Source organism: Eleutherodactylus coqui, unplaced genomic scaffold (genome assembly GCF_035609145.1).
Source record: "Eleutherodactylus coqui strain aEleCoq1 unplaced genomic scaffold, aEleCoq1.hap1 HAP1_SCAFFOLD_625, whole genome shotgun sequence".
NCBI classification, from domain to species: domain Eukaryota; kingdom Metazoa; phylum Chordata; class Amphibia; order Anura; family Eleutherodactylidae; genus Eleutherodactylus; species Eleutherodactylus coqui.
The window spans coordinates 24,413-47,525 of NW_027102357.1; the positions used below are offsets into that span (position 1 = coordinate 24,413).

A 23,113-nucleotide genomic window follows, 5' to 3' on the forward strand; every position below is an offset into this window, starting at 1 on the left:
TAAGGTCGTGAGTAGGTTGCTTTCCTTTTCGGAGGTGCGTTCGCACTGCAGAAAGCCCATAGGAAAGGAGGAGGAGCTTTCAACGGGCATTCTAAGCTGAATGTGCCTGCTCTCGTCAGATCGCGGCCGCCAGCCAGCTTGAGGCCTGGCAAGTACCAGTATGGGTGACCGGCTGGGAATCCCAGGTCCCGTTGACTTTTAAGGCCGTGAGTAGGTTGCTTTCCTTTTCGGAGGTGCGTTCGCACTGCAGAAAGCCCATAGGAAAGGAGGAGGAGCTGTCAACGGGCATTCTAAGCTGAATGTACCTGCTCTCGTCAGATCGCGGCCGCCAGCCAGCTTGAGGCCTGGCAAGTACCAGTATGGGTGACCGGCTGGGAATCCCAGGTCCCATTGACTTTTAAGGCCGTGAGTAGGTTTCTTTCCGTTTCGGAGGTGCGTTCGCACTGCAGAAAGCCCATAGGAAAGGAGGAGGAGCTGTCAACGGGCATTCTAAGCTGAATGTGCCTGCTCTCGTCAGATCGCGGCCGCCAGCCAGCTTGAGGCCTGGCAAGTACCAGTATGGGTGACCGGCTGGGAATCCCAGGTCCCGTTGACTTTTAAGGCCGTGAGTAGGTTTCTTTCCTTTTCGGAGGTGCGTTCGCACTGCAGAAAGCCCATAGGAAAGGAGGAGGAGCTGTCAACGGGCGTTCTAAGCTGAATGTGCCTGCTCTCGTCAGATCGTGGCCGCCAGCCAGCTTGAGGCCTGGCAAGTACCAGTATGGGTGACCGGCTGGGAATCCCAGGTCCCGTTGACTTTTAAGGCCGTGAGTAGGTTGCTTTCCTTTTCGGAGGTGCGTTCGCACTGCAGAAAGCCCATAGGAAAGGAGGAGGAGCTGTCAACGGGCATTCTAAGCTGAATGTACCTGCTCTCGTCAGATCGCGGCCGCCAGCCAGCTTGAGGCCTGGCAAGTACCAGTGTGGGTGACCGGCTGGGAATCCCAGGTCCCGTTGACTTTTAAGGCCGTGAGTAGGTTTCTTTCCGTTTCGGAGGTGCGTTCGCACTGCAGAAAGCCCATAGGAAAGGAGGAGGAGCTGTCAACGGGCATTCTAAGCTGAATGTGCCTGCTCTCGTCAGATCGCGGCCGCCAGCCAGCTTGAGGCCTGGCAAGTACCAGTATGGGTGACCGGCTGGGAATCCCAGGTCCCGTTGACTTTTAAGGCCGTGAGTAGGTTTCTTTCCTTTTCGGAGGTGCGTTCGCACTGCAGAAAGCCCATAGGAAAGGAGGAGGAGCTGTCAACGGGCATTCTAAGCTGAATGTGCCTGCTCTCGTCAGATCGCGGCCGCCAGCCAGCTTGAGGCCTGGCAAGTACCAGTATGGGTGACCGGCTGGGAATCCCAGGTCCCGTTGACTTTTAAGGCCGTGAGTAGGTTTCTTTCCGTTTCGGAGGTGCGTTCGCACTGCAGAAAGCCCATAGGAAAGGAGGAGGAGCTGTCAACGGGCATTCTAAGCTGAATGTGCCTGCTCTCGTCAGATCGCGGCCGCCAGCCAGCTTGAGGCCTGGCAAGTACCAGTATGGGTGACCGGCTGGGAATCCCAGGTCCCGTTGACTTTTAAGGCCGTGAGTAGGTTGCTTTCCTTTTCGGAGGTGCGTTCGCACTGCAGAAAGCCCATAGGAAAGGAGGAGGAGCTGTCAACGGGCATTCTAAGCTGAATGTGCCTGCTCTCGTCAGATCGCGGCCGCCAGCCAGCTTGAGGCCTGGCAAGTACCAGTATGGGTGACCGGCTGGGAATCCCAGGTCCCGTTGACTTTTAAGGCCGTGAGTAGGTTGCTTTCCTTTTCGGAGGTGCGTTCGCACTGCAGAAAGCCCATAGGAAAGGAGGAGGAGCTGTCAACGGGCATTCTAAGCTGAATGTACCTGCTCTCGTCAGATCGCGGCCGCCAGCCAGCTTGAGGCCTGGCAAGTACCAGTATGGGTGACCGGCTGGGAATCCCAGGTCCCATTGACTTTTAAGGCCGTGAGTAGGTTTCTTTCCGTTTCGGAGGTGCGTTCGCACTGCAGAAAGCCCATAGGAAAGGAGGAGGAGCTGTCAACGGGCATTCTAAGCTGAATGTGCCTGCTCTCGTCAGATCGCGGCCGCCAGCCAGTTTGAGGCCTGGCAAGTACCAGTATGGGTGACCAGCTGGGAATCCCAGGTCCCGTTGACTTTTAAGGCCGTGAGTAGGTTTCTTTCCTTTTCGGAGGTGCGTTCGCACTGCAGAAAGCCCATAGGAAAGGAGGAGGAGCTGTCAACGGGCATTCTAAGCTGAATGTGCCTGCTCTCGTCAGATCGCGGCCGCCAGCCAGCTTGAGGCCTGGCAAGTACCAGTATGGGTGACCGGCTGGGAATCCCAGGTCCCGCTGACTTTTAAGGCCGTGAGTAGGTTGCTTTCCTTTTCGGAGGTGCGTTCGCACTGCAGAAAGCCCATAGGAAAGGAGGAGGAGCTGTCAACGGGCATTCTAAGCTGAATGTGCCTGCTCTCGTCAGATCGCGGCCGCCAGCCAGCTTGAGGCCTGGCAAGTACCAGTATGGGTGACCGGCTGGGAATCCCAGGTCCCGTTGACTTTTAAGGCCGTGAGTAGGTTGCTTTCCTTTTCGGAGGTGCGTTCGCACTGCAGAAAGCCCATAGGAAAGGAGGAGGAGCTTTCAACGGGCATTCTAAGCTGAATGTGCCTGCTCTCGTCAGATCGCGGCCGCCAGCCAGCTTGAGGCCTGGCAAGTACCAGTATGGGTGACCGGCTGGGAATCCCAGGTCCCGTTGACTTTTAAGGCCGTGAGTAGGTTGCTTTCCTTTTCGGAGGTGCGTTCGCACTGCAGAAAGCCCATAGGAAAGGAGGAGGAGCTGTCAACGGGCATTCTAAGCTGAATGTGCCTGCTCTCGTCAGATCGCGGCCGCCAGCCAGCTTGAGGCCTGGCAAGTACCAGTATGGGTGACCGGCTGGGAATCCCAGGTCCCATTGACTTTTAAGGCCGTGAGTAGGTTTCTTTCCGTTTCGGAGGTGCGTTCGCACTGCAGAAAGCCCATAGGAAAGGAGGAGGAGCTGTCAACGGGCATTCTAAGCTGAATGTGCCTGCTCTCGTCAGATCGCGGCCGCCAGCCAGCTTGAGGCCTGGCAAGTACCAGTATGGGTGACCGGCTGGGAATCCAGGTCCCGTTGACTTTTAAGGCCGTGAGTAGGTTTCTTTCCTTTTCGGAGGTGCGTTCGCACTGCAGAAAGCCCATAGGAAAGGAGGAGGAGCTGTCAACGGGCATTCTAAGCTGAATGTGCCTGCTCTCGTCAGATCGCGGTCGCCAGCCAGCTTGAGGCCTGGCAAGTACCAGTATGGGTGACCGGCTGGGAATCCCAGGTCCCGTTGACTTTTAAGGCCGTGAGTAGGTTGCTTTCCTTTTCGGAGGTGCGTTCGCACTGCAGAAAGCCCATAGGAAAGGAGGAGGAGCTGTCAACGGGCATTCTAAGCTGAATGTGCCTGCTCTCGTCAGATCGCGGCCGCCAGCCAGCTTGAGGCCTGGCAAGTACCAGTATGGGTGACCGGCTGGGAATCCCAGGTCCCGTTGACTTTTAAGGCCGTGAGTAGGTTTCTTTCCTTTTCGGAAGTGCGTTCGCACTGCAGAAAGCCCATAGGAAAGGAGGAGGAGCTGTCAACGGGCATTCTAAGCTGAATGTGCCTGCTCTCGTCAGATCGCGGCCGCCAGCCAGCTTGAGGCCTGGCAAGTACCAGTATGGGTGACCGGCTGGGAATCCCAGGTCCAGTTGACTTTTAAGGCCGTGAGTAGGTTTCTTTCCTTTTCGGAGGTGCGTTCGCACTGCAGAAAGCCCATAGGAAAGGAGGAGGAGCTGTCAACGGGCAATCTAAGCTGAATGTGCCTGCTCTCGTCAGATCGCGGCCGCCAGCCAGCTTGAGGCCTGGCAAGTACCAGTATGGGTGACCGGCTGGAATCCCAGGTCCCGTTGACTTTTAAGGCCGTGAGTAGGTTTCTTTCCTTTTCGGAAGTGCGTTCGCACTGCAGAAAGCCCATAGGAAAGGAGGAGGAGCTGTCAACGGGCATTCTAAGCTGAATGTGCCTGCTCTCGTCAGATCGCGGCCGCCAGCCAGCTTGAGGCCTGGCAAGTACCAGTATGGGTGACCGGCTGTGAATCCCAGGTCCCGTTGACTTTTAAGGCCGTGAGTAGGTTGCTTTCCTTTTCGGAGGTGCGTTCGCACTGCAGAAAGCCCACATAGGAAAGGAGGAGGAGCTGTCAACGGGCATTCTAAGCTGAATGTGCCTGCTCTCGTCAGATCGCGGCCGGCAGCCAGCTTGAGGCCTGGCAAGTACCAGTATGGGTGACCGGCTGGGAATCCCAGGTCCCGTTGACTTTTAAGGCCGTGAGTAGGTTTCTTTCCGTTTCGGAGGTGCGTTCGCACTGCAGAAAGCCCATAGGAAAGGAGGAGGAGCTGTCAACGGGCATTCTAAGCTGAATGTGCCTGCTCTCGTCAGATCGCGGCCGCCAGCCAGCTTGAGGCCTGGCAAGTACCAGTATGGGTGACCGGCTGGGAATCCCAGGTCCCGTTGACTTTTAAGGCCGTGAGTAGGTTGCTTTCCTTTTCGGAGGTGCGTTCGCACTGCAGAAAGCCCATAGGAAAGGAGGAGGAGCTGTCAACGGGCATTCTAAGCTGAATGTGCCTGCTCTCGTCAGATCGCGGCCGCCAGCCAGCTTGAGGCCTGGCAAGTACCAGTATGGGTGACCGGCTGGGAATCCCAGGTCCCGTTGACTTTTAAGGCCGTGAGTAGGTTTCTTTCCTTTTCGGAGGTGCGTTCGCACTGCAGAAAGCCCATAGGAAAGGAGGAGGAGCTGTCAACGGGCATTCTAAGCTGAATGTGCCTGCTCTCGTCAGATCGCGGCCGCCAGCCAGCTTGAGGCCTGGCAAGTACCAGTATGGGTGACCGGCTGGGAATCCCAGGTCCCGTTGACTTTTAAGGCCGTGAGTAGGTTGCTTTCCTTTTCGGAGGTGCGTTCGCACTGCAGAAAGCCCATAGGAAAGGAGGAGGAGCTGTCAACGGGCATTCTAAGCTGAATGTACCTGCTCTCGTCAGATCGCGGCCGCCAGCCAGCTTGAGGCCTGGCAAGTACCAGTATGGGTGACCGGCTGGGAATCCCAGGTCCCATTGACTTTTAAGGCCGTGAGTAGGTTTCTTTCCGTTTCGGAGGTGCGTTCGCACTGCAGAAAGCCCATAGGAAAGGAGGAGGAGCTGTCAACGGGCATTCTAAGCTGAATGTGCCTGCTCTCGTCAGATCGCGGCCGCCAGCCAGCTTGAGGCCTGGCAAGTACCAGTATGGGTGACCGGCTGGGAATCCCAGGTCCCGTTGGCTTTTAAGGCCGTGAGTAGGTTTCTTTCCTTTTCGGAGGTGCGTTCGCACTGCAGAAAGCCCATAGGAAAGGAGGAGGAGCTGTCAACGGGCGTTCTAAGCTGAATGTGCCTGCTCTCGTCAGATCGTGGCCGCCAGCCAGCTTGAGGCCTGGCAAGTACCAGTATGGGTGACCGGCTGGGAATCCCAGGTCCCGTTGACTTTTAAGGCCGTGAGTAGGTTGCTTTCCTTTTCGGAGGTGCGTTCGCACTGCAGAAAGCCCATAGGAAAGGAGGAGGAGCTGTCAACGGGCATTCTAAGCTGAATGTACCTGCTCTCGTCAGATCGCGGCCGCCAGCCAGCTTGAGGCCTGGCAAGTACCAGTGTGGGTGACCGGCTGGGAATCCCAGGTCCCGTTGACTTTTAAGGCCGTGAGTAGGTTTCTTTCCGTTTCGGAGGTGCGTTCGCACTGCAGAAAGCCCATAGGAAAGGAGGAGGAGCTGTCAACGGGCATTCTAAGCTGAATGTGCCTGCTCTCGTCAGACCGCGGCCGCCAGCCAGCTTGAGGCCTGGCAAGTACCAGTATGGGTGACCGGCTGGGAATCCCAGGTCCCGTTGACTTTTAAGGCCGTGAGTAGGTTTCTTTCCTTTTCGGAGGTGCGTTCGCACTGCAGAAAGCCCATAGGAAAGGAGGAGGAGCTGTCAACGGGCATTCTAAGCTGAATGTGCCTGCTCTCGTCAGATCGCGGCCGCCAGCCAGCTTGAGGCCTAGCAAGTACCAGCATGGGTGACCGGCTGGGAATCCCAGGTCCCGTTGACTTTTAAGGCCGTGAGTAGGTTTCTTTCCGTTTCGGAGGTGCGTTCGCACTGCAGAAAGCCCATAGGAAAGGAGGAGGAGCTGTCAACGGGCATTCTAAGCTGAATGTGCCTACTCTCGTCAGATCGCGGCCGCCAGCCAGCTTGAGGCATGGCAAGTACCAGTATGGGTGACCGGCTGGGAATCCCAGGTCCCGTTGACTTTTAAGGCCGTGAGTAGGTTTCTTTCCTTTTCGGAGGTGCGTTCGCACTGCAGAAAGCCCATAGGAAAGGAGGAGGAGCTGTCAACGGGCATTCTAAGCTGAATGTGCCTGCTCTCGTCAGATCGCGGCCGCCAGCCAGCTTGAGGCCTGGCAAGTACCAGTATGGGTGACCGGCTGGGAATCCCAGGTCCCGTTGACTTTTAAGGCCGTGAGTAGGTTTCTTTCCTTTTCGGAGGTGCGTTCGCACTGCAGAAAGCCCATAGGAAAGGAGGAGGAGCTGTCAACGGGCATTCTAAGCTGAATGTGCCTGCTCTCATCAGATCGCGGCCGCCAGCCAGCCTGAGGCCTGGCAAGTACCAGTATGGGTGACCGGCTGGGAATCCCAGGTCCCGTTGACTTTTAAGGCCGTGAGTAGGTTGCTTTCCTTTTCGGAGGTGCGTTCGCACTGCAGAAAGCCCATAGGAAAGGAGGAGGAGCTGTCAACGGGCATTCTAAGCTGAATGTACCTGCTCTCGTCAGATCGCGGCCGCCAGCCAGCTTGAGGCCTGGCAAGTACCAGTATGGGTGACCGGCTGGGAATCCCAGGTCCCGTTGACATTTAAGGCCGTGAGTAGGTTTCTTTCCTTTTCGGAGGTGCGTTCGCACTGCAGAAAGCCCATAGGAAAGGAGGAGGAGCTGTCAACGGGCATTCTAAGCTGAATGTGCGTGCTCTCGTCAGATCGTGGCCGCCAGCCAGCTTGAGGCCTGGCAAGTACCAGTATGGGTGACCGGCTGGGAATCCCAGGTCTCGTTGACTTTTAAGGCCGTGAGTAGGTTTCTTTCCGTTTCGGAGGTGCGTTCGCACTGCAGAAAGCCCATAGGAAAGGAGGAGGAGCTGTCAACGGGCATTCTAAGCTGAATGTGCCTGCTCTCGTCAGATCGCGGCCGCCAGCCAGCTTGAGGCCTGGCAAGTACCAGTATGGGTGACCGGCTGGGAATCCCAGGTCCCGTTGACTTTTAAGGCCGTGAGTAGGTTTCTTTCCTTTTCGGAGGTGCGTTCGCACTGCAGAAAGCCCATAGGAAAGGAGGAGGAGCTGTCAACGGGCATTCTAAGCTGAATGTGCCTGCTCTCGTCAGATCGCGGTCGCCAGCCAGCTTGAGGCCTGGCAAGTACCAGTATGGGTGACCGGCTGGGAATCCCAGGTCCCGTTGACTTTTAAGGCCGTGAGTAGGTTGCTTTCCTTTTCGGAGGTGCGTTCGCACTGCAGAAAGCCCATAGGAAAGGAGGATGAGCTGTCAACGGGCATTCTAAGCTGAATGTGCCTGCTCTCGTCAGATCGCGGCCGCCAGCCAGCTTCAGGCCTGGCAAGTACCAGTATGGGTGACCGGCTGGGAATCCCAGGTCCCGTTGACTTTTAAGGCCGTGAGTAGGTTTCTTTCCTTTTCGGAGGTGCGTTCGCACTGCAGAAAGCCCATAGGAAAGGAGGAGGAGCTGTCAACGGGCATTCTAAGCTGAATGTGCCTGCTCTCGTCAGATCGCGGCCGCCAGCCAGCTTGAGGCCTGGCAAGTACCAGTATGGGTGACCGGCTGGGAATCCCAGGTCCCGTTGACTTTTAAGGCCGTGAGTAGGTTTCTTTCCTTTTCGGAGGTGCGTTCGCACTGCAGAAAGCCCATAGGAAAGGAGGAGGAGCTGTCAACGGGCATTCTAAGCTGAATGTGCCTGCTCTCGTCAGATCGCGGCCGCCAGCCAGCTTGAGGCCTGGCAAGTACCAGTATGGGTGACCGGCTGGGAATCCCAGGTCCCGTTGACTTTTAAGGCCGTGAGTAGGTTTCTTTCCTTTTCGGAGGTGCGTTCGCACTGCAGAAAGCCCATAGGAAAGGAGGAGGAGCTGTCAACGGGCATTCTAAGCTGAATGTGCCTGCTCTCGTCAGATCGCGGCCGCCAGCCAGCTTGAGGCCTGGCAAGTACCAGTATGGGTGACCGGCTGGGAATCCCAGGTCCCGTTGACTTTTAAGGCCGTGAGTAGGTTTCTTTCCTTTTCGGAGGTGCGTTCGCACTGCAGAAAGCCCATAGGAAAGGAGGAGGAGCTGTCAACGGGCATTCTAAGCTGAATGTGCCTGCTCTCATCAGATCGCGGCCGCCAGCCAGCCTGAGGCCTGGCAAGTACCAGTATGGGTGACCGGCTGGGAATCCCAGGTCCCGTTGACTTTTAAGGCCGTGAGTAGGTTGCTTTCCTTTTCGGAGGTGCGTTCGCACTGCAGAAAGCCCATAGGAAAGGAGGAGGAGCTGTCAACGGGCATTCTAAGCTGAATGTACCTGCTCTCGTCAGATCGCGGCCGCCAGCCAGCTTGAGGCCTGGCAAGTACCAGTATGGGTGACCGGCTGGGAATCCCAGGTCCCGTTGACATTTAAGGCCGTGAGTAGGTTTCTTTCCTTTTCGGAGGTGCGTTCGCACTGCAGAAAGCCCATAGGAAAGGAGGAGGAGCTGTCAACGGGCATTCTAAGCTGAATGTGCGTGCTCTCGTCAGATCGTGGCCGCCAGCCAGCTTGAGGCCTGGCAAGTACCAGTATGGGTGACCGGCTGGGAATCCCAGGTCTCGTTGACTTTTAAGGCCGTGAGTAGGTTTCTTTCCGTTTCGGAGGTGCGTTCGCACTGCAGAAAGCCCATAGGAAAGGAGGAGGAGCTGTCAACGGGCATTCTAAGCTGAATGTGCCTGCTCTCGTCAGATCGCGGCCGCCAGCCAGCTTGAGGCCTGGCAAGTACCAGTATGGGTGACCGGCTGGGAATCCCAGGTCCCGTTGACTTTTAAGGCCGTGAGTAGGTTTCTTTCCTTTTCGGAGGTGCGTTCGCACTGCAGAAAGCCCATAGGAAAGGAGGAGGAGCTGTCAACGGGCATTCTAAGCTGAATGTGCCTGCTCTCGTCAGATCGCGGTCGCCAGCCAGCTTGAGGCCTGGCAAGTACCAGTATGGGTGACCGGCTGGGAATCCCAGGTCCCGTTGACTTTTAAGGCCGTGAGTAGGTTGCTTTCCTTTTCGGAGGTGCGTTCGCACTGCAGAAAGCCCATAGGAAAGGAGGATGAGCTGTCAACGGGCATTCTAAGCTGAATGTGCCTGCTCTCGTCAGATCGCGGCCGCCAGCCAGCTTCAGGCCTGGCAAGTACCAGTATGGGTGACCGGCTGGGAATCCCAGGTCCCGTTGACTTTTAAGGCCGTGAGTAGGTTTCTTTCCTTTTCGGAAGTGCGTTCGCACTGCAGAAAGCCCATAGGAAAGGAGGAGGAGCTGTCAACGGGCATTCTAAGCTGAATGTGCCTGCTCTCGTCAGATCGCGGCCGCCAGCCAGCTTGAGGCCTGGCAAGTACCAGTATGGGTGACCGGCTGGGAATCCCAGGTCCAGTTGACTTTTAAGGCCGTGAGTAGGTTTCTTTCCTTTTCGGAGGTGCGTTCGCACTGCAGAAAGCCCATAGGAAAGGAGGAGGAGCTGTCAACGGGCAATCTAAGCTGAATGTGCCTGCTCTCGTCAGATCGCGGCCGCCAGCCAGCTTGAGGCCTGGCAAGTACCAGTATGGGTGACCGGCTGGGAATCCCAGGTCCCGTTGACTTTTAAGGCCGTGAGTAGGTTTCTTTCCTTTTCGGAAGTGCGTTCGCACTGCAGAAAGCCCATAGGAAAGGAGGAGGAGCTATCAACGGGCATTCTAAGCTGAATGTGCCTGCTCTCGTCAGATCACGGCCGCCAGCCAGCTTGAGGCCTGGCAAGTACCAGTATGGGTGACCGGCTGGGAATCCCAGGTCCCGTTGACTTTTAAGGCCGTGAGTAGGTTTCTTTCCTTTTCGGAGGTGCGTTCGCACTGCAGAAAGCCCATAGGAAAGGAGGAGGAGCTGTCAACGGGCATTCTAAGCTGAATGTGCCTGCTCTCGTCAGATCGCGGCCGCCAGCCAGCTTGAGGCCTGGCAAGTACCAGTATGGGTGACCGGCTGGGAATCCCAGGTCCCGTCGACTTTTAAGGCCGTGAGTAGGTTTCTTTCCGTTTCGGAGGTGCGTTCGCACTGCAGAAAGCCCATAGGAAAGGAGGAGGAGCTGTCAACGGGCATTCTAAGCTGAATGTGCCTGCTCTCGTCAGATCGCGGCCGCCAGCCAGCTTGAGGCCTGGCAAGTACCAGTATGGGTGACCGGCTGGGAATCCCAGGTCCCGTTGACTTTTAAGGCCGTGAGTAGGTTGCTTTCCTTTTCGGAGGTGCGTTCGCACTGCAGAAAGCCCATAGGAAAGGAGGAGGAGCTGTCAACGGGCATTCTAAGCTGAATGTGCCTGCTCTCGTCAGATCGCGGCCGCCAGCCAGCTTGAGGCCTGGCAAGTACCAGTATGGGTGACCGGCTGGGAATCCCAGGTCCCGTTGACTTTTAAGGCCGTGAGTAGGTTGCTTTCCTTTTCGGAGGTGCGTTCGCACTGCAGAAAGCCCATAGGAAAGGAGGAGGAGCTGTCAACGGGCATTCTAAGCTGAATGTGCCTGCTCTCGTCAGATCGCGGCCGCCAGCCAGCTTGAGGCCTGGCAAGTACCAGTATGGGTGACCGGCTGGGAATTCCAGGTCCCGTTGACTTTTAAGGCCGTGAGTAGGTTTCTTTCCTTTTCGGAAGTGCGTTCGCACTGCAGAAAGCCCATAGGAAAGGAGGAGGAGCTGTCAACGGGCATTCTAAGCTGAATGTGCCTGCTCTCGTCAGATCGCGGCCGCCAGCCAGCTTGAGGCCTGGCAAGTACCAGTATGGGTGACCGGCTGGGAATCCCAGGTCCAGTTGACTTTTAAGGCCGTGAGTAGGTTTCTTTCCTTTTCGGAGGTGCGTTCGCACTGCAGAAAGCCCATAGGAAAGGAGGAGGAGCTGTCAACGGGCGTTCTAAGCTGAATGTGCCTGCTCTCGTCAGATCGCGGCCGCCAGCCAGCTTGAGGCCTGGCAAGTACCAGTATGGGTGACCGGCTGGGAATCCCAGGTCCCGTTGACTTTTAAGGCCGTGAGTAGGTTTCTTTCCTTTTCGGAGGTGCGTTCGCACTGCAGAAAGCCCATAGGAAAGGAGGAGGAGCTGTCAACGGGCATTCTAAGCTGAATGTGTCTGCTCTCGTCAGATCGCGGCCGCCAGCCAGCTTGAGGCCTGGCAAGTACCAGTATGGGTGACCGGCTGGGAATCCCAGGTCCCGTTGACTTTTAAGGCCGTGAGTAGGTTGCTTTCCTTTTCGGAGGTGCGTTCGCACTGCAGAAAGCCCATAGGAAAGGAGGAGGAGCTGTCAACGGGCATTCTAAGCTGAATGTGCCTGCTCTCGTCAGATCGCGGCCGCCAGCCAGCTTGAGGCCTGGCAAGTACCAGTATGGGTGACCGGCTGGGAATCCCAGGTCCCGTTGACTTTTAAGGCCGTGAGTAGGTTTCTTTCCTTTTCGGAGGTGCGTTCGCACTGCAGAAAGCCCATAGGAAAGGAGGAGGAGCTGTCAACGGGCATTCTAAGCTGAATGTGCCTGCTCTCGTCAGATCGCGGCCGCCAGCCAGCTTGAGGCCTGGCAAGTACCAGTATGGGTGACCGGCTGGGAATCCCAGGTCCCGTTGACTTTTAAGGCCGTGAGTAGGTTTCTTTCCTTTTCGGAGGTGCGTTCGCACTGCAGAAAGCCCATAGGAAAGGAGGAGGAGCTGTCAACGGGCATTCTAAGCTGAATGTGCCTGCTCTCGTCAGATCGCGGCCGCCAGCCAGCTTGAGGCCTGGCAAGTACCAGTATGGGTGACCGGCTGGGAATCCCAGGTCCCGTTGACTTTTAAGGCCGTGAGTAGGTTTCTTTCCTTTTCGGAGGTGCGTTCGCACTGCAGAAAGCCCATAGGAAAGGAGGAGGAGCTGTCAACGGGCATTCTAAGCTGAATGTGCCTGCTCTCGTCAGATCGCGGCCGCCAGCCAGCTTGAGGCCTGGCAAGTACCAGTATGGGTGACCGGCTGGGAATCCCAGGTCCCGTTGACTTTTAAGGCCGTGAGTAGGTTTCTTTCCTTTTCGGAGGTGCGTTCGCACTGCAGAAAGCCCATAGGAAAGGAGGAGGAGCTGTCAACGGGCATTCTAAGCTGAATGTGCCTGCTCTCGTCAGATCGCGGCCGCCAGCCAGCTTGAGGCCTGGCAAGTACCAGTATGGGTGACCGGCTGGGAATCCCAGGTCCCGTTGACTTTTAAGGCCGTGAGTAGGTTTCTTTCCTTTTCGGAGGTGCGTTCGCACTGCAGAAAGCCCATAGGAAAGGAGGAGGAGCTGTCAACGGGCATTCTAAGCTGAATGTGCCTGCTCTCGTCAGATCGCGGCCGCCAGCCAGCTTGAGGCCTGGCAAGTACCAGTATGGGTGACCGGCTGGGAATCCCAGGTCCCGTTGACTTTTAAGGCCGTGAGTAGGTTTCTTTCCTTTTCGGAGTGCGTTCGCACTGCAGAAAGCCCATAGGAAAGGAGGAGGAGCTGTCAACGGGCATTCTAAGCTGAATGTGCCTGCTCTCGTCAGATCGCGGCCGCCAGCCAGCTTGAGGCCTGGCAAGTACCAGTATGGGTGACCGGCTGGGAATCCCAGGTCCCGTTGACTTTTAAGGCCGTGAGTAGGTTTCTTTCCTTTTCGGAGGTGCGTTCGCACTGCAGAAAGCCCATAGGAAAGGAGGAGGAGCTGTCAACGGGCATTCTAAGCTGAAGTGCCTGCTCTCGTCAGATCGCGGCCGCCAGCCAGCTGAGGCCTGGCAAGTACCAGTATGGGTGACCGGCTGGGAATCCCAGGTCCCGTTGACTTTTAAGGCCGTGAGTAGGTTTCTTTCCTTTTCGGAAGTGCGTTCGCACTGCAGAAAGCCCATAGGAAAGGAGGAGGAGCTGTCAACGAGGCATTCTAAGCTGAATGTGCCTGCTCTCGTCAGATCGCGGCCGCCAGCCAGCTTGAGGCCTGGCAAGTACCAGTATGGGTGACCGGCTGGGAATCCCAGGTCCCGTTGGCTTTTAAGGCCGTGAGTAGGTTTCTTTCCTTTTCGGAGGTGCGTTCGCACTGCAGAAAGCCCATAGGAAAGGAGGAGGAGCTGTCAACGGGCATTCTAAGCTGAATGTGCCTGCTCTCGTCAGATCGCGGCCGCCAGCCAGCTTGAGGCCTGGCAAGTACCAGTATGGGTGACCGGCTGGGAATCCCAGGTCCCGTTGACTTTTAAGGCCGTGAGTAGGTTGCTTTCCTTTTCGGAGTGCGTTCGCACTGCAGAAAGCCCATAGGAAAGGAGGAGGAGCTGTCAACGGGCATTCTAAGCTGAATGTACCTGCTCTCGTCAGATCGCGGCCGCCAGCCAGCTTGAGGCCTGGCAAGTACCAGTGTGGGTGACCGGCTGGGAATCCCAGGTCCCGTTGACTTTTAAGGCCGTGAGTAGGTTTCTTTCCGTTTCGGAGGTGCGTTCGCACTGCAGAAAGCCCATAGGAAAGGAGGAGGAGCTGTCAACGGGCATTCTAAGCTGAATGTGCCTGCTCTCGTCAGATCGCGGCCGCCAGCCAGCTTGAGGCCTGGCAAGTACCAGTATGGGTGACCGGCTGGGAATCCAGGTCCCGTTGACTTTTAAGGCCGTGAGTAGGTTTCTTTCCGTTTCGGAGGTGCGTTCGCACTGCAGAAAGCCCATAGGAAAGGAGGAGGAGCTGTCAACGGGCATTCTAAGCTGAATGTGCTGCTCTCGTCAGATCGCGGCCGCCAGCCAGCTTGAGGCCTGGCAAGTACCAGTATGGGTGACCGGCTGGGAATCCCAGGTCCCGTTGACTTTTAAGGTCGTGAGTAGGTTGCTTTCCTTTTCGGAGGTGCGTTCGCACTGCAGAAAGCCCATAGGAAAGGAGGAGGAGCTTTCAACGGGCATTCTAAGCTGAATGTGCCTGCTCTCGTCAGATCGCGGCCGCCAGCCAGCTTGAGGCCTGGCAAGTACCAGTATGGGTGACCGGCTGGGAATCCCAGGTCCCGTTGACTTTTAAGGCCGTGAGTAGGTTGCTTTCCTTTTCGGAGGTGCGTTCGCACTGCAGAAAGCCCATAGGAAAGGAGGAGGAGCTGTCAACGGGCATTCTAAGCTGAATGTGCCTGCTCTCGTCAGATCGCGGCCGCCAGCCAGCTTGAGGCCTGGCAAGTACCAGTATGGGTGACCGGCTGGGAATCCCAGGTCCCATTGACTTTTAAGGCCGTGAGTAGGTTTCTTTCCGTTTCTGAGGTGCGTTCGCACTGCAGAAAGCCCATAGGAAAGGAGGAGGAGCTGTCAACGGGCATTCTAAGCTGAATGTGCCTGCTCTCGTCAGATCGCGGCCGCCAGCCAGCTTGAGGCCTGGCAAGTACCAGTATGGGTGACCGGCTGGGAATCCCAGGTCCCGTTGACTTTTAAGGCCGTGAGTAGGTTGCTTTCCTTTTCGGAGGTGCGTTCGCACTGCAGAAAGCCCATAGGAAAGGAGGAGGAGCTGTCAACGGGCATTCTAAGCTGAATGTGCCTGCTCTTGTCAGATCGCGGTCGCCAGCCAGCTGAGGCCTGGCAAGTACCAGTATGGGTGACCGGCTGGGAATCCAGGTCCCGTTGACTTTTAAGGCCGTGAGTAGGTTGCTTTCCTTTTCGAGGTGCGTTCGCACTGCAGAAAGCCCATAGGAAAGGAGGAGGAGCTGTCAACGGGCATTCTAAGCTGAATGTGCCTGCTCTCGTCAGATCGCGGCCGCCAGCCAGCTTGAGGCCTGGCAAGTACCAGTATGGGTGACCGGCTGGGAATCCCAGGTCCCGTTGACTTTTAAGGCCGTGAGTAGGTTTCTTTCCTTTTCGGAAGTGCGTTCGCACTGCAGAAAGCCCATAGGAAAGGAGGAGGAGCCGTCAACGGGCATTCTAAGCTGAATGTGCCTGCTCTCGTCAGATCGCAGCCGCCAGCCAGCTTGAGGCCTGGCAAGTACCAGTATGGGTTACCGGCTGGGAATCCCAGGTCCAGTTGACTTTTAAGGCCGTGAGTAGGTTTCTTTCCTTTTCGGAGGTGCGTTCGCACTGCAGAAAGCCCATAGGAAAGGAGGAGGAGCTGTCAACGGGCAATCTAAGCTGAATGTGCCTGCTCTCGTCAGATCGCGGCCGCCAGCCAGCTTGAGGCCTGGCAAGTACCAGTATGGGTGACCGGCTGGGAATCCCAGGTCCCGTTGACTTTTAAGGCCGTGAGTAGGTTGCTTTCCTTTTCGGAGGTGCGTTCGCACTGCAGAAAGCCCATAGGAAAGGAGGAGGAGCTGTCAACGGGCATTCTAAGCTGAATGTGCCTGCTCTCGTCAGATCGCGGCCGCCAGCCAGCTTGAGGCCTGGCAAGTACCAGTATGGGTGACCGGCTGGGAATCCCAGGTCCCGTTGACTTTTAAGGCCGTGAGTAGGTTTCTTTCCTTTTCGGAGGTGCGTTCGCACTGCAGAAAGCCCATAGGAAAGGAGGAGGAGCTGTCAACGGGCATTCTAAGCTGAATGTGCCTGCTCTCGTCAGATCGCGGCCGCCAGCCAGCTTGAGGCCTGGCAAGTACCAGTATGGGTGACCGGCTGGGAATCCCAGGTCCCGTTGACTTTTAAGGCCGTGAGTAGGTTGCTTTCCTTTTCGGAGGTGCGTTCGCACTGCAGAAAGCCCATAGGAAAGGAGGAGGAGCTGTCAACGGGCATTCTAAGCTGAATGTACCTGCTCTCGTCAGATCGCGGCCGCCAGCCAGCTTGAGGCCTGGCAAGTACCAGTATGGGTGACCGGCTGGGAATCCCAGGTCCCATTGACTTTTAAGGCCGTGAGTAGGTTTCTTTCCGTTTCGGAGGTGCGTTCGCACTGCAGAAAGCCCATAGGAAAGGAGGAGGAGCTGTCAACGGGCATTCTAAGCTGAATGTGCCTGCTCTCGTCAGATCGCGGCCGCCAGCCAGCTTGAGGCCTGGCAAGTACCAGTATGGGTGACCGGCTGGGAATCCCAGGTCCCGTTGACTTTTAAGGCCGTGAGTAGGTTTCTTTCCTTTTCGGAGGTGCGTTCGCACTGCAGAAAGCCCATAGGAAAGGAGGAGGAGCTGTCAACGGGCATTCTAAGCTGAATGTGCCTGCTCTCGTCAGATCGCGGCCGCCAGCCAGCTTGAGGCCTGGCAAGTACCAGTATGGGTGACCGGCTGGGAATCCCAGGTCCCGTTGACTTTTAAGGCCGTGAGTAGGTTGCTTTCCTTTTCGGAGGTGCGTTCGCACTGCAGAAAGCCCATAGGAAAGGAGGAGGAGCTGTCAACGGGCATTCTAAGCTGAATGTACCTGCTCTCGTCAGATCGCGGCCGCCAGCCAGCTTGAGGCCTGGCAAGTACCAGTATGGGTGACCGGCTGGGAATCCCAGGTCCCGTTGACTTTTAAGGCCGTGAGTAGGTTTCTTTCCTTTTCGGAGGTGCGTTCGCACTGCAGAAAGCCCATAGGAAAGGAGGAGGAGCTGTCAACGGGCATTCTAAGCTGAATGTGCCTGCTCTCGTCAGATCGCGGCCGCCAGCCAGCTTGAGGCCTGGCAAGTACCAGTATGGGTGACCGGCTGGGAATCCCAGGTCCCGTTGACTTTTAAGGCCGTGAGTAGGTTTCTTTCCGTTTCGGAGGTGCGTTCGCACTGCAGAAAGCCCATAGGAAAGGAGGAGGAGCTGTCAACGGGCATTCTAAGCTGAATGTGCCTGCTCTCGTCAGATCGCGGCCGCCAGCCAGCTTGAGGCCTGGCAAGTACCAGTATGGGTGACCGGCTGGGAATCCCAGGTCCCGTTGACTTTTAAGGCCGTGAGTAGGTTGCTTTCCTTTTCGGAGGTGCGTTCGCACTGCAGAAAGCCCATAGGAAAGGAGGAGGAGCTGTCAACGGGCATTCTAAGCTGAATGTGCCTGCTCTCGTCAGATCGCGGCCGCCAGCCAGCTTGAGGCCTGGCAAGTACCAGTATGGGTGACCGGCTGGGAATCCAGGTCCCGTTGACTTTTAAGGCCGTGAGTAGGTTGCTTTCCTTTTCGGAGGTGCGTTCGCACTGCAGAAAGCCCATAGGAAAGGAGGAGGAGCTGTCAACGGGCATTCTAAGCTGAATGTGCCTGCTCTCGTCAGATCGCGGCCGCCAGCCAGCTTGAGGCCTGGCAAGTACTAGTATGGGTGACCGGCTGGGAATCCCAGGTCCCGCTGACTTTTAAGGCCGTGAGTAGGTTGCTTTCCTTTTCGGAGGTGCGTTCGCACTGCAGAAAGCCCATAGGAAAGGAGGAGGAGCTGTCAACGGGCATTCTAAGCTGAATGTGCCTGCTCTCGTCAGATCGCGGCCGCCAGCCAGCTTGAGGCCTGGCAAGTACCAGTATGGGTGACCGGCTGGGAATCCCAGGTCCCGTTGACTTTTAAGGCCGTGAGTAGGTTGCTTTCCTTTTCGGAGGTGCGTTCGCACTGCAGAAAGCCCATAGGAAAGGAGGAGGAGCTTTCAACGGGCATTCTAAGCTGAATGTGCCTGCTCTCGTCAGATCGCGGCCGCCAGCCAGCTTGAGGCCTGGCAAGTACCAGTATGGGTGACCGGCTGGGAATCCCAGGTCCCGTTGACTTTTAAGGCCGTGAGTAGGTTGCTTTCCTTTTCGGAGGTGCGTTCGCACTGCAGAAAGCCCATAGGAAAGGAGGAGGAGCTGTCAACGGGCATTCTAAGCTGAATGTGCCTGCTCTCGTCAGATCGCGGCCGCCAGCCAGCTTGAGGCCTGGCAAGTACCAGTATGGGTGACCGGCTGGGAATCCCAGGTCCCATTGACTTTTAAGGCCGTGAGTAGGTTTCTTTCCGTTTCGGAGGTGCGTTCGCACTGCAGAAAGCCCATAGGAAAGGAGGAGGAGCTGTCAACGGGCATTCTAAGCTGAATGTGCCTGCTCTCGTCAGATCGCGGCCGCCAGCCAGCTTGAGGCCTGGCAAGTACCAGTATGGGTGACCGGCTGGGAATCCCAGGTCCCGTTGACTTTTAAGGCCGTGAGTAGGTTTCTTTCCTTTTCGGAGGTGCGTTCGCACTGCAGAAAGCCCATAGGAAAGGAGGAGGAGCTGTCAACGGGCATTCTAAGCTGAATGTGCCTGCTCTCGTCAGATCGCGGTCGCCAGCCAGCTTGAGGCCTGGCAAGTACCAGTATGGGTGACCGGCTGGGAATCCCAGGTCCCGTTGACTTTTAAGGCCGTGAGTAGGTTGCTTTCCTTTTCGGAGGTGCGTTCGCACTGCAGAAAGCCCATAGGAAAGGAGGAGGAGCTGTCAACGGGCATTCTAAGCTGAATGTGCCTGCTCTCGTCAGATCGCGGCCGCCAGCCAGCTTGAGGCCTGGCAAGTACCAGTATGGGTGACCGGCTGGGAATCCCAGGTCCCGTTGACTTTTAAGGCCGTGAGTAGGTTTCTTTCCTTTTCGGAAGTGCGTTCGCACTGCAGAAAGCCCATAGGAAAGGAGGAGGAGCTGTCAACGGGCATTCTAAGCTGAATGTGCCTGCTCTCGTCAGATCGCGGCCGCCAGCCAGCTTGAGGCCTGGCAAGTACCAGTATGGGTGACCGGCTGGGAATCCCAGGTCCAGTTGACTTTTAAGGCCGTGAGTAGGTTTCTTTCCTTTTCGGAGGTGCGTTCGCACTGCAGAAAGCCCATAGGAAAGGAGGAGGAGCTGTCAACGGGCAATCTAAGCTGAATGTGCCTGCTCTCGTCAGATCGCGGCCGCCAGCCAGCTTGAGGCCTGGCAAGTACCAGTATGGGTGACCGGCTGGGAATCCCAGGTCCCGTTGACTTTTAAGGCCGTGAGTAGGTTTCTTTCCTTTTCGAAGTGCGTTCGCACTGCAGAAAGCCCATAGGAAAGGAGGAGGAGCTATCAACGGGCATTCTAAGCTGAATGTGCCTGCTCTCGTCAGATCGCGGCCCGCCAGCCAGCTTGAGGCCTGGCAAGTACCAGTATGGGTGACCGGCTGGGAATCCCAGGTCCCGTTGACTTTTAAGGCCGTGAGTAGGTTGCTTTCCTTTTCGGAGGTGCGTTCGCACTGCAGAAAGCCCATAGGAAAGGAGGAGGAGCTGTCAACGGGCATTCTAAGCTGAATGTGCCTGCTCTCGTCAGATCGCGGCCGCCAGCCAGCTTGAGGCCTGGCAAGTACCAGTATGGGTGACCGGCTGGGAATCCCAGGTCCCGTTGACTTTTAAGGCCGTGAGTAGGTTTCTTTCCGTTTCGGAGGTGCGTTCGCACTGCAGAAAGCCCATAGGAAAGGAGGAGGAGCTGTCAACGGGCATTCTAAGCTGAATGTGCCTGCTCTCGTCAGATCGCGGCCGCCAGCCAGCTTGAGGCCTGGCAAGTACCAGTATGGGTGACCGGCTGGGAATCCCAGGTCCCGTTGACTTTTAAGGCCGTGAGTAGGTTGCTTTCCTTTTCGGAGGTGCGTTCGCACTGCAGAAAAGCCCATAGGAAAGGAGGAGGAGCTGTCAACGGGCATTCTAAGCTGAATGTGCCTGCTCTCGTCAGATCGCGGCCGCCAGCCAGCTTGAGGCCTGGCAAGTACCAGTATGGGTGACCGGCTGGGAATCCCAGGTCCCGTTGACTTTTAAGGCCGTGAGTAGGTTTCTTTCCTTTTCGGAGGTGCGTTCGCACTGCAGAAAGCCCATAGGAAAGGAGGAGGAGCTGTCAACGGGCATTCTAAGCTGAATGTGCCTGCTCTCGTCAGATCGCGGCCGCCAGCCAGCTTGAGGCCTGGCAAGTACCAGTATGGGTGACCGGCTGGGAATCCAGGTCCCGTTGACTTTTAAGGCCGTGAGTAGGTTGCTTTCCTTTTCGGAGGTGCGTTCGCACTGCAGAAAGCCCATAGGAAAGGAGGAGGAGCTGTCAACGGGCATTCTAAGCTGAATGTACCTGCTCTCGTCAGATCGCGGCCGCCAGCCAGCTTGAGGCCTGGCAAGTACCAGTATGGGTGACCGGCTGGGAATCCCAGGTCCCATTGACTTTTAAGGCCGTGAGTAGGTTTCTTTCCGTTTCGGAGGTGCGTTCGCACTGCAGAAAGCCCATAGGAAGGAGGAGGAGCTGTCAACGGGCATTCTAAGCTGAATGTGCCTGCTCTCGTCAGATCGCGGCCGCCAGCCAGCTTGAGGCCTGGCAAGTACCAGTATGGGTGACCGGCTGGGAATCCCAGGTCCCGTTGGCTTTTAAGGGCCGTGAGTAGGTTTCTTTCCTTTTCGGAGGTGCGTTCGCACTGCAGAAAGCCCATAGGAAAGGAGGAGGAGCTGTCAACGGGCGTTCTAAGCTGAATGTGCTGCTCTCGTCAGATCGTGGCCGCCAGCCAGCTTGAGGCCCTGGCAAGTACCAGTATGGGTGACCGGCTGGAATCCCAGGTCCCGTTGACTTTTAAGGCCGTGAGTAGGTTGCTTTCCTTTTCGGAGGTGCGTTCGCACTGCAGAAAGCCCATAGGAAAGGAGGAGGAGCTGTCAACGGGCATTCTAAGCTGAATGTACCTGCTCTCGTCAGATCGCGGCCGCCAGCCAGCTTGAGGCCTGGCAAGTACCAGTGTGGGTGACCGGCTGGGAATCCCAGGTCCCGTTGACTTTTAAGGCCGTGAGTAGGTTTCTTTCCGTTTCGGAGGTGCGTTCGCACTGCAGAAAGCCCATAGGAAAGGAGGAGGAGCTGTCAACGGGCATTCTAAGCTGAATGTGCCTGCTCTCGTCAGATCGCGGCCGCCAGCCAGCTTGAGGCCTGGCAAGTACCAGTATGGGTGACCGGCTGGGAATCCCAGGTCCCGTTGACTTTTAAGGCCGTGAGTAGGTTTCTTTCCTTTTCGGAGGTGCGTTCGCACTGCAGAAAGCCCATAGGAAAGGAGGAGGAGCTGTCAACGGGCATTCTAAGCTGAATGTGCCTGCTCTCGTCAGATCGCGGCCGCCAGCCAGCTTGAGGCCTGGCAAGTACCAGTATGGGTGACCGGCTGGGAATCCCAGGTCCGTTGACTTTTAAGGCCGTGAGTAGGTTTCTTTCCGTTTCGGAGGTGCGTTCGCACTGCAGAAAGCCCATAGGAAAGGAGGAGGAGCTGTCAACGGGCATTCTAAGCTGAATGTGCCTGCTCTCGTCAGATCGCGGCCGCCAGCCAGCTTGAGGCCTGGCAAGTACCAGTATGGGTGACCGGCTGGGAATCCCAGGTCCCGTTGACTTTTAAGGCCGTGAGTAGGTTGCTTTCCTTTTCGGAGGTGCGTTCGCACTGCAGAAAGCCCATAGGAAAGGAGGAGGAGCTGTCAACGGGCATTCTAAGCTGAATGTGCCTGCTCTCGTCAGATCGCGGGCCGCCAGCCAGCTTGAGGCCTGGCAAGTACCAGTATGGGTGACCGGCTGGGAATCCCAGGTCCCGTTGACTTTTAAGGCCGTGAGTAGGTTGCTTTCCTTTTCGGAGGTGCGTTCGCACTGCAGAAAGCCCATAGGAAAGGAGGAGGAGCTTTCAACGGGCATTCTAAGCTGAATGTGCCTGCTCTCGTCAGATCGCGGCCGCCAGCCAGCTTGAGGCCTGGCAAGTACCAGTATGGGTGACCGGCTGGGAATCCCAGGTCCCGTTGACTTTTAAGGCCGTGAGTAGGTTGCTTTCCTTTTCGGAGGTGCGTTCGCACTGCAGAAAGCCCATAGGAAAGGAGGAGGAGCTGTCAACGGGCATTCTAAGCTGAATGTGCCTGCTCTCGTCAGATCGCGGCCGCCAGCCAGCTTGAGGCCTGGCAAGTACCAGTATGGGTGACCGGCTGGGAATCCCAGGTCCCATTGACTTTTAAGGCCGTGAGTAGGTTTCTTTCCGTTTCGGAGGTGCGTTCGCACTGCAGAAAGCCCATAGGAAAGGAGGAGGAGCTGTCAACGGGCATTCTAAGCTGAATGTGCCTGCTCTCGTCAGATCGCGGCCGCCAGCCAGCTTGAGGCCTGGCAAGTACCAGTATGGGTGACCGGCTGGGAATCCAGGTCCCGTTGACTTTTAAGGCCGTGAGTAGGTTTCTTTCCTTTTCGGAGGTGCGTTCGCACTGCAGAAAGCCCATAGGAAAGGAGGAGGAGCTGTCAACGGGCATTCTAAGCTGAATGTGCCTGCTCTCGTCAGATCGCGGTCGCCAGCCAGCTTGAGGCCTGGCAAGTACCAGTATGGGTGACCGGCTGGGAATCCCAGGTCCCGTTGACTTTTAAGGCCGTGAGTAGGTTGCTTTCCTTTTCGGAGGTGCGTTCGCACTGCAGAAAGCCCATAGGAAAGGAGGAGGAGCTGTCAACGGGCATTCTAAGCTGAATGTGCCTGCTCTCGTCAGATCGCGGCCGCCAGCCAGCTTGAGGCCTGGCAAGTACCAGTATGGGTGACCGGCTGGGAATCCCAGGTCCCGTTGACTTTTAAGGCCGTGAGTAGGTTTCTTTCCTTTTCGGAGGTGCGTTCGCACTGCAGAAAGCCCATAGGAAAGGAGGAGGAGCTGTCAACGGGCATTCTAAGCTGAATGTGCCTGCTCTCGTCAGATCGCGGCCGCCAGCCAGCTTGAGGCCTGGCAAGTACCAGTATGGGTGACCGGCTGGGAATCCCAGGTCCCGTTGACTTTTAAGGCCGTGAGTAGGTTGCTTTCCTTTTCGGAGGTGCGTTCGCACTGCAGAAAGCCCATAGGAAAGGAGGAGGAGCTGTCAACGGGCATTCTAAGCTGAATGTACCTGCTCTCGTCAGATCGCGGCCGCCAGCCAGCTTGAGGCCTGGCAAGTACCAGTATGGGGTGACCGGCTGGGAATCCCAGGTCCCATTGACTTTTAAGGCCGTGAGTAGGTTTCTTTCCGTTTCGGAGGTGCA

General features: G+C 56.8%; 104 pseudogenes; all 104 read left to right on the top strand.

Annotated features, from left to right (window-relative positions):
- Positions 1-78: 78 nt before the first annotated feature.
- LOC136602088 (5S ribosomal RNA) lies at positions 79-197 on the top strand (annotated as a pseudogene).
- An 80-nt stretch (positions 198-277) lies between these two features.
- On the top strand, positions 278-396 carry LOC136602070 (5S ribosomal RNA; annotated as a pseudogene).
- Positions 397-476: 80 nt separating this feature from the next.
- Positions 477-595, top strand: LOC136601979 (5S ribosomal RNA; annotated as a pseudogene).
- An 80-nt stretch (positions 596-675) lies between these two features.
- Positions 676-794, top strand: LOC136602150 (5S ribosomal RNA; annotated as a pseudogene).
- Positions 795-874: 80 nt separating this feature from the next.
- LOC136602181 (5S ribosomal RNA) lies at positions 875-993 on the top strand (annotated as a pseudogene).
- Positions 994-1,073: 80 nt separating this feature from the next.
- LOC136601980 (5S ribosomal RNA) lies at positions 1,074-1,192 on the top strand (annotated as a pseudogene).
- Positions 1,193-1,272: 80 nt separating this feature from the next.
- LOC136601981 (5S ribosomal RNA) lies at positions 1,273-1,391 on the top strand (annotated as a pseudogene).
- Positions 1,392-1,471: 80 nt separating this feature from the next.
- Positions 1,472-1,590, top strand: LOC136601982 (5S ribosomal RNA; annotated as a pseudogene).
- An 80-nt stretch (positions 1,591-1,670) lies between these two features.
- LOC136601983 (5S ribosomal RNA) lies at positions 1,671-1,789 on the top strand (annotated as a pseudogene).
- An 80-nt stretch (positions 1,790-1,869) lies between these two features.
- Positions 1,870-1,988, top strand: LOC136602071 (5S ribosomal RNA; annotated as a pseudogene).
- An 80-nt stretch (positions 1,989-2,068) lies between these two features.
- On the top strand, positions 2,069-2,187 carry LOC136602064 (5S ribosomal RNA; annotated as a pseudogene).
- Positions 2,188-2,267: 80 nt separating this feature from the next.
- LOC136602118 (5S ribosomal RNA) lies at positions 2,268-2,386 on the top strand (annotated as a pseudogene).
- An 80-nt stretch (positions 2,387-2,466) lies between these two features.
- Positions 2,467-2,585, top strand: LOC136601984 (5S ribosomal RNA; annotated as a pseudogene).
- An 80-nt stretch (positions 2,586-2,665) lies between these two features.
- Positions 2,666-2,784, top strand: LOC136602089 (5S ribosomal RNA; annotated as a pseudogene).
- Positions 2,785-2,864: 80 nt separating this feature from the next.
- Positions 2,865-2,983, top strand: LOC136602113 (5S ribosomal RNA; annotated as a pseudogene).
- Positions 2,984-3,063: 80 nt separating this feature from the next.
- LOC136602042 (5S ribosomal RNA) lies at positions 3,064-3,181 on the top strand (annotated as a pseudogene).
- Positions 3,182-3,261: 80 nt separating this feature from the next.
- On the top strand, positions 3,262-3,380 carry LOC136602035 (5S ribosomal RNA; annotated as a pseudogene).
- An 80-nt stretch (positions 3,381-3,460) lies between these two features.
- LOC136601985 (5S ribosomal RNA) lies at positions 3,461-3,579 on the top strand (annotated as a pseudogene).
- An 80-nt stretch (positions 3,580-3,659) lies between these two features.
- On the top strand, positions 3,660-3,778 carry LOC136602132 (5S ribosomal RNA; annotated as a pseudogene).
- A 278-nt stretch (positions 3,779-4,056) lies between these two features.
- On the top strand, positions 4,057-4,175 carry LOC136602108 (5S ribosomal RNA; annotated as a pseudogene).
- An 82-nt stretch (positions 4,176-4,257) lies between these two features.
- LOC136602083 (5S ribosomal RNA) lies at positions 4,258-4,376 on the top strand (annotated as a pseudogene).
- Positions 4,377-4,456: 80 nt separating this feature from the next.
- Positions 4,457-4,575, top strand: LOC136601986 (5S ribosomal RNA; annotated as a pseudogene).
- An 80-nt stretch (positions 4,576-4,655) lies between these two features.
- Positions 4,656-4,774, top strand: LOC136601987 (5S ribosomal RNA; annotated as a pseudogene).
- Positions 4,775-4,854: 80 nt separating this feature from the next.
- LOC136601990 (5S ribosomal RNA) lies at positions 4,855-4,973 on the top strand (annotated as a pseudogene).
- An 80-nt stretch (positions 4,974-5,053) lies between these two features.
- On the top strand, positions 5,054-5,172 carry LOC136602072 (5S ribosomal RNA; annotated as a pseudogene).
- An 80-nt stretch (positions 5,173-5,252) lies between these two features.
- LOC136602052 (5S ribosomal RNA) lies at positions 5,253-5,371 on the top strand (annotated as a pseudogene).
- An 80-nt stretch (positions 5,372-5,451) lies between these two features.
- Positions 5,452-5,570, top strand: LOC136602151 (5S ribosomal RNA; annotated as a pseudogene).
- Positions 5,571-5,650: 80 nt separating this feature from the next.
- On the top strand, positions 5,651-5,769 carry LOC136601952 (5S ribosomal RNA; annotated as a pseudogene).
- An 80-nt stretch (positions 5,770-5,849) lies between these two features.
- Positions 5,850-5,968, top strand: LOC136602058 (5S ribosomal RNA; annotated as a pseudogene).
- An 80-nt stretch (positions 5,969-6,048) lies between these two features.
- LOC136602122 (5S ribosomal RNA) lies at positions 6,049-6,167 on the top strand (annotated as a pseudogene).
- A 279-nt stretch (positions 6,168-6,446) lies between these two features.
- Positions 6,447-6,565, top strand: LOC136601991 (5S ribosomal RNA; annotated as a pseudogene).
- An 80-nt stretch (positions 6,566-6,645) lies between these two features.
- Positions 6,646-6,764, top strand: LOC136602080 (5S ribosomal RNA; annotated as a pseudogene).
- An 80-nt stretch (positions 6,765-6,844) lies between these two features.
- Positions 6,845-6,963, top strand: LOC136602025 (5S ribosomal RNA; annotated as a pseudogene).
- Positions 6,964-7,242: 279 nt separating this feature from the next.
- On the top strand, positions 7,243-7,361 carry LOC136601992 (5S ribosomal RNA; annotated as a pseudogene).
- An 80-nt stretch (positions 7,362-7,441) lies between these two features.
- Positions 7,442-7,560, top strand: LOC136602036 (5S ribosomal RNA; annotated as a pseudogene).
- Positions 7,561-7,640: 80 nt separating this feature from the next.
- On the top strand, positions 7,641-7,759 carry LOC136602074 (5S ribosomal RNA; annotated as a pseudogene).
- An 80-nt stretch (positions 7,760-7,839) lies between these two features.
- LOC136601993 (5S ribosomal RNA) lies at positions 7,840-7,958 on the top strand (annotated as a pseudogene).
- An 80-nt stretch (positions 7,959-8,038) lies between these two features.
- On the top strand, positions 8,039-8,157 carry LOC136601994 (5S ribosomal RNA; annotated as a pseudogene).
- An 80-nt stretch (positions 8,158-8,237) lies between these two features.
- On the top strand, positions 8,238-8,356 carry LOC136601995 (5S ribosomal RNA; annotated as a pseudogene).
- Positions 8,357-8,436: 80 nt separating this feature from the next.
- Positions 8,437-8,555, top strand: LOC136602081 (5S ribosomal RNA; annotated as a pseudogene).
- An 80-nt stretch (positions 8,556-8,635) lies between these two features.
- On the top strand, positions 8,636-8,754 carry LOC136602037 (5S ribosomal RNA; annotated as a pseudogene).
- Positions 8,755-9,033: 279 nt separating this feature from the next.
- On the top strand, positions 9,034-9,152 carry LOC136601996 (5S ribosomal RNA; annotated as a pseudogene).
- An 80-nt stretch (positions 9,153-9,232) lies between these two features.
- LOC136602038 (5S ribosomal RNA) lies at positions 9,233-9,351 on the top strand (annotated as a pseudogene).
- An 80-nt stretch (positions 9,352-9,431) lies between these two features.
- On the top strand, positions 9,432-9,550 carry LOC136602086 (5S ribosomal RNA; annotated as a pseudogene).
- An 80-nt stretch (positions 9,551-9,630) lies between these two features.
- Positions 9,631-9,749, top strand: LOC136602133 (5S ribosomal RNA; annotated as a pseudogene).
- An 80-nt stretch (positions 9,750-9,829) lies between these two features.
- LOC136602095 (5S ribosomal RNA) lies at positions 9,830-9,948 on the top strand (annotated as a pseudogene).
- An 80-nt stretch (positions 9,949-10,028) lies between these two features.
- On the top strand, positions 10,029-10,147 carry LOC136602152 (5S ribosomal RNA; annotated as a pseudogene).
- Positions 10,148-10,227: 80 nt separating this feature from the next.
- On the top strand, positions 10,228-10,346 carry LOC136602102 (5S ribosomal RNA; annotated as a pseudogene).
- An 80-nt stretch (positions 10,347-10,426) lies between these two features.
- On the top strand, positions 10,427-10,545 carry LOC136602162 (5S ribosomal RNA; annotated as a pseudogene).
- Positions 10,546-10,625: 80 nt separating this feature from the next.
- On the top strand, positions 10,626-10,744 carry LOC136601997 (5S ribosomal RNA; annotated as a pseudogene).
- An 80-nt stretch (positions 10,745-10,824) lies between these two features.
- LOC136602111 (5S ribosomal RNA) lies at positions 10,825-10,943 on the top strand (annotated as a pseudogene).
- An 80-nt stretch (positions 10,944-11,023) lies between these two features.
- On the top strand, positions 11,024-11,142 carry LOC136602134 (5S ribosomal RNA; annotated as a pseudogene).
- Positions 11,143-11,222: 80 nt separating this feature from the next.
- On the top strand, positions 11,223-11,341 carry LOC136602104 (5S ribosomal RNA; annotated as a pseudogene).
- Positions 11,342-11,421: 80 nt separating this feature from the next.
- LOC136602107 (5S ribosomal RNA) lies at positions 11,422-11,540 on the top strand (annotated as a pseudogene).
- An 80-nt stretch (positions 11,541-11,620) lies between these two features.
- LOC136601998 (5S ribosomal RNA) lies at positions 11,621-11,739 on the top strand (annotated as a pseudogene).
- Positions 11,740-11,819: 80 nt separating this feature from the next.
- LOC136602000 (5S ribosomal RNA) lies at positions 11,820-11,938 on the top strand (annotated as a pseudogene).
- An 80-nt stretch (positions 11,939-12,018) lies between these two features.
- Positions 12,019-12,137, top strand: LOC136602002 (5S ribosomal RNA; annotated as a pseudogene).
- An 80-nt stretch (positions 12,138-12,217) lies between these two features.
- LOC136602003 (5S ribosomal RNA) lies at positions 12,218-12,336 on the top strand (annotated as a pseudogene).
- An 80-nt stretch (positions 12,337-12,416) lies between these two features.
- Positions 12,417-12,535, top strand: LOC136602004 (5S ribosomal RNA; annotated as a pseudogene).
- An 80-nt stretch (positions 12,536-12,615) lies between these two features.
- On the top strand, positions 12,616-12,734 carry LOC136602005 (5S ribosomal RNA; annotated as a pseudogene).
- A 79-nt stretch (positions 12,735-12,813) lies between these two features.
- LOC136602006 (5S ribosomal RNA) lies at positions 12,814-12,932 on the top strand (annotated as a pseudogene).
- Positions 12,933-13,409: 477 nt separating this feature from the next.
- LOC136602163 (5S ribosomal RNA) lies at positions 13,410-13,528 on the top strand (annotated as a pseudogene).
- A 79-nt stretch (positions 13,529-13,607) lies between these two features.
- On the top strand, positions 13,608-13,726 carry LOC136601964 (5S ribosomal RNA; annotated as a pseudogene).
- Positions 13,727-13,806: 80 nt separating this feature from the next.
- LOC136602044 (5S ribosomal RNA) lies at positions 13,807-13,924 on the top strand (annotated as a pseudogene).
- A 278-nt stretch (positions 13,925-14,202) lies between these two features.
- On the top strand, positions 14,203-14,321 carry LOC136602090 (5S ribosomal RNA; annotated as a pseudogene).
- An 80-nt stretch (positions 14,322-14,401) lies between these two features.
- Positions 14,402-14,520, top strand: LOC136602114 (5S ribosomal RNA; annotated as a pseudogene).
- Positions 14,521-14,600: 80 nt separating this feature from the next.
- Positions 14,601-14,719, top strand: LOC136602007 (5S ribosomal RNA; annotated as a pseudogene).
- Positions 14,720-14,995: 276 nt separating this feature from the next.
- Positions 14,996-15,114, top strand: LOC136602008 (5S ribosomal RNA; annotated as a pseudogene).
- Positions 15,115-15,194: 80 nt separating this feature from the next.
- On the top strand, positions 15,195-15,313 carry LOC136602138 (5S ribosomal RNA; annotated as a pseudogene).
- Positions 15,314-15,393: 80 nt separating this feature from the next.
- LOC136602096 (5S ribosomal RNA) lies at positions 15,394-15,512 on the top strand (annotated as a pseudogene).
- An 80-nt stretch (positions 15,513-15,592) lies between these two features.
- LOC136602009 (5S ribosomal RNA) lies at positions 15,593-15,711 on the top strand (annotated as a pseudogene).
- An 80-nt stretch (positions 15,712-15,791) lies between these two features.
- Positions 15,792-15,910, top strand: LOC136602011 (5S ribosomal RNA; annotated as a pseudogene).
- Positions 15,911-15,990: 80 nt separating this feature from the next.
- Positions 15,991-16,109, top strand: LOC136602073 (5S ribosomal RNA; annotated as a pseudogene).
- An 80-nt stretch (positions 16,110-16,189) lies between these two features.
- LOC136602012 (5S ribosomal RNA) lies at positions 16,190-16,308 on the top strand (annotated as a pseudogene).
- An 80-nt stretch (positions 16,309-16,388) lies between these two features.
- LOC136602014 (5S ribosomal RNA) lies at positions 16,389-16,507 on the top strand (annotated as a pseudogene).
- Positions 16,508-16,587: 80 nt separating this feature from the next.
- LOC136602068 (5S ribosomal RNA) lies at positions 16,588-16,706 on the top strand (annotated as a pseudogene).
- An 80-nt stretch (positions 16,707-16,786) lies between these two features.
- Positions 16,787-16,905, top strand: LOC136602015 (5S ribosomal RNA; annotated as a pseudogene).
- Positions 16,906-16,985: 80 nt separating this feature from the next.
- Positions 16,986-17,104, top strand: LOC136602016 (5S ribosomal RNA; annotated as a pseudogene).
- An 80-nt stretch (positions 17,105-17,184) lies between these two features.
- Positions 17,185-17,302, top strand: LOC136602045 (5S ribosomal RNA; annotated as a pseudogene).
- Positions 17,303-17,382: 80 nt separating this feature from the next.
- Positions 17,383-17,501, top strand: LOC136602105 (5S ribosomal RNA; annotated as a pseudogene).
- Positions 17,502-17,581: 80 nt separating this feature from the next.
- Positions 17,582-17,700, top strand: LOC136602017 (5S ribosomal RNA; annotated as a pseudogene).
- Positions 17,701-17,780: 80 nt separating this feature from the next.
- On the top strand, positions 17,781-17,899 carry LOC136602091 (5S ribosomal RNA; annotated as a pseudogene).
- An 80-nt stretch (positions 17,900-17,979) lies between these two features.
- Positions 17,980-18,098, top strand: LOC136602115 (5S ribosomal RNA; annotated as a pseudogene).
- An 80-nt stretch (positions 18,099-18,178) lies between these two features.
- LOC136602018 (5S ribosomal RNA) lies at positions 18,179-18,297 on the top strand (annotated as a pseudogene).
- Positions 18,298-18,377: 80 nt separating this feature from the next.
- LOC136602039 (5S ribosomal RNA) lies at positions 18,378-18,496 on the top strand (annotated as a pseudogene).
- Positions 18,497-18,576: 80 nt separating this feature from the next.
- On the top strand, positions 18,577-18,695 carry LOC136602019 (5S ribosomal RNA; annotated as a pseudogene).
- An 80-nt stretch (positions 18,696-18,775) lies between these two features.
- LOC136602136 (5S ribosomal RNA) lies at positions 18,776-18,894 on the top strand (annotated as a pseudogene).
- An 80-nt stretch (positions 18,895-18,974) lies between these two features.
- LOC136602097 (5S ribosomal RNA) lies at positions 18,975-19,093 on the top strand (annotated as a pseudogene).
- Positions 19,094-19,372: 279 nt separating this feature from the next.
- Positions 19,373-19,491, top strand: LOC136602020 (5S ribosomal RNA; annotated as a pseudogene).
- Positions 19,492-19,571: 80 nt separating this feature from the next.
- LOC136602022 (5S ribosomal RNA) lies at positions 19,572-19,690 on the top strand (annotated as a pseudogene).
- Positions 19,691-19,771: 81 nt separating this feature from the next.
- LOC136602023 (5S ribosomal RNA) lies at positions 19,772-19,890 on the top strand (annotated as a pseudogene).
- Positions 19,891-19,970: 80 nt separating this feature from the next.
- LOC136602046 (5S ribosomal RNA) lies at positions 19,971-20,088 on the top strand (annotated as a pseudogene).
- Positions 20,089-20,168: 80 nt separating this feature from the next.
- On the top strand, positions 20,169-20,287 carry LOC136602075 (5S ribosomal RNA; annotated as a pseudogene).
- A 79-nt stretch (positions 20,288-20,366) lies between these two features.
- On the top strand, positions 20,367-20,485 carry LOC136602053 (5S ribosomal RNA; annotated as a pseudogene).
- A 279-nt stretch (positions 20,486-20,764) lies between these two features.
- Positions 20,765-20,883, top strand: LOC136601976 (5S ribosomal RNA; annotated as a pseudogene).
- Positions 20,884-20,963: 80 nt separating this feature from the next.
- Positions 20,964-21,082, top strand: LOC136602024 (5S ribosomal RNA; annotated as a pseudogene).
- Positions 21,083-21,360: 278 nt separating this feature from the next.
- LOC136602026 (5S ribosomal RNA) lies at positions 21,361-21,479 on the top strand (annotated as a pseudogene).
- Positions 21,480-21,559: 80 nt separating this feature from the next.
- On the top strand, positions 21,560-21,679 carry LOC136602141 (5S ribosomal RNA; annotated as a pseudogene).
- Positions 21,680-21,759: 80 nt separating this feature from the next.
- Positions 21,760-21,878, top strand: LOC136602092 (5S ribosomal RNA; annotated as a pseudogene).
- Positions 21,879-21,958: 80 nt separating this feature from the next.
- LOC136602116 (5S ribosomal RNA) lies at positions 21,959-22,077 on the top strand (annotated as a pseudogene).
- An 80-nt stretch (positions 22,078-22,157) lies between these two features.
- LOC136602047 (5S ribosomal RNA) lies at positions 22,158-22,275 on the top strand (annotated as a pseudogene).
- Positions 22,276-22,355: 80 nt separating this feature from the next.
- On the top strand, positions 22,356-22,474 carry LOC136602040 (5S ribosomal RNA; annotated as a pseudogene).
- Positions 22,475-22,554: 80 nt separating this feature from the next.
- On the top strand, positions 22,555-22,673 carry LOC136602027 (5S ribosomal RNA; annotated as a pseudogene).
- An 80-nt stretch (positions 22,674-22,753) lies between these two features.
- LOC136602028 (5S ribosomal RNA) lies at positions 22,754-22,872 on the top strand (annotated as a pseudogene).
- Positions 22,873-23,113: the final 241 nt, after the last annotated feature.